Below are 2,201 nucleotides of genomic sequence, written 5' to 3' on the forward strand. Positions count from 1 at the left end.
ATTCATGAAAACAAAGATGTGGTTTTGGTCTTAATTTAAGGTTAGGCATAAGGTTAGCAGTATGGTTAAGGTTAGGGTTACGGTTAAAATCCGATTTTAAGACAATAAATTGTAGAAATGGGCTGGGTTCATTCAGTCAATTCTCCCGTTAAGGGATAAGTCTGGCCCACTTTCTTTCTCTGAGTACATGGTGGCAGACATCTCGCTGGCCAAGGTGGACGAGAAGGCAGGGATGTGGGATTTCCACAGGCTACAGGGCAGCAATTAACATAGCTAAGGTGTCACTGAATTTCCTGATGGTATTCTCTCCTTCAGGAAAAAACATTTAGAAGTTTTGAAAACAGCATGCCATTTTTAAAAGCAGAATATTTTCTTACGAACACAACTGATTCAACTGATTGTTTATAGCAGGACAAAACTCTCACCTAGTCTCTTTTGGTGATTTGCATGCCTAATGATGTCCTTACAGGTGGAGACGGGCTCAACCTGTGCAGTGTTTGGCCTTGGCGCGTTGGGCCTGGCTGCCGTCAAGGGATGCAAAGCAGCTGAGGCGACCAGGATCATTGGGATTGACATCAACCCAGTTTAAAGTGGCCAAGGAGTTTGGATTATTCCTTCATATGTGTGTGCAACATGGGGATCATGGTGAGGAAGTGGATTCTACCTTTACAGACCACCCTTGAGTGTTTGGGGAATTAATGACCATTTTACTGACAATGTGTAGAAAGAGTGCACAGTGCTTTTCTCAATTTTATGATTAAAAAACAACAATGTCAACAAATGCTCAACTAAGCAGTGATGTAAAGTAATCAAGTAAAAATACTTGAAAGTACTACTTAAGTAGTTTTGGGGGGGTATCTGTACTTTACTACATTCCTAAAGAAAAGTATATCCTTTTTACCATGACACCCAAAAGTACTCGTTACATTTTGAATGCTTAGCAGGACAGGGAAATTATCAAATTCACATACTTATCAAGAGAACATTCCTGGTCATCCCTACTGATCTGACGGACTCACTAAACACATGCTGCATTGTCGGAACTAGAAGCACAAGCATTTCGCTACACTCGCATTAACATCTGCTAACCATGTGTATGTGACAAATAAAATGTGAATTTTATTTTTTGATTTGATTTTAAATTATGTCAGTGTTGGGGCTGGCCCCTGGCTATCCATAAATTAAAATAAACAAGAAAATGATGCTGACTGGTTTGCTTAATATAAGGAATTTGAAATGATTTATACTTTTACTTTAGATACTTAAGTATATTTCAAACCAAATACTTTTAGACTTGTACTCAAGTAGTATTTTACTGGGTGACTTTCACTTCAGTCATTTTCTATTAAGGTACCTTTACTTTTGAAAATTGGGTAAATTTTCCACCACTGCAGCTAAGTGTTGTAATCTCAATTGTAGCATATGTTAATCTATGTTACACCTAATGGCCATAGTGGCACGATAGCAAGGTTACAGCTGTGTAAGTGACTGTTCCAGAGTGCGGCCCTGAAAGCTTGTCAGCAGGCGGGCAAAAGATCTCCATTCACCCATTCCAACTGGTGACAGGATGAACTTGGACAGGAACTGGCGTGGGTCTAGTGTGTTAGACAACTACACAGAGCTTTTGGCTCTCACTATCATTTGATTGAACTGAGGTCATGCTTTGCATTTGCTTTCCATAGGAAATACAAGTGTGGAGGGTGTTCCTAAACTGGTCAGTGAGTACATGAACAATAAGCTGAAGGTGGATGATTGTGACCTACACACCACCCTTCCAACGGATCAGAGGGCTTCAGTATATTGCATGCTGGGAAATTAAGGCATTGCACAAAAATCACAACAAAGCCTGCTTTCCATTTTGTGTTTACTAAATGTAAATCTTTCTCGTTTCCTCGGTCCTGCAGTATTCGTGTTGTCCTGAAATTTTAGATTTCAAGAGGCGGCTCTGAAAACCATAACATCACTCCTTATTTCTCCATTTCAATTGAATACATTAAATCAAAGGATACTCAAAGGATTGTCTTACTGGTCAAATGAATTTGAACCCCGTTGCCAGGATAATTGAGCATAGCATTGGGAGAAAGCATCTAGTGAACGAGTATCATGTCATTTGCAGTGAGATTCTCTTAATGTGCACATCATAGAAGTACAAAACAAGAAACGCTTAACTTTGAGCTAATGCAAAACAATCAATACTTCAA

Source organism: Oncorhynchus kisutch, linkage group LG14 (assembly GCF_002021735.2).
Source record: "Oncorhynchus kisutch isolate 150728-3 linkage group LG14, Okis_V2, whole genome shotgun sequence".
Lineage (NCBI taxonomy): Eukaryota > Metazoa > Chordata > Actinopteri > Salmoniformes > Salmonidae > Oncorhynchus > Oncorhynchus kisutch.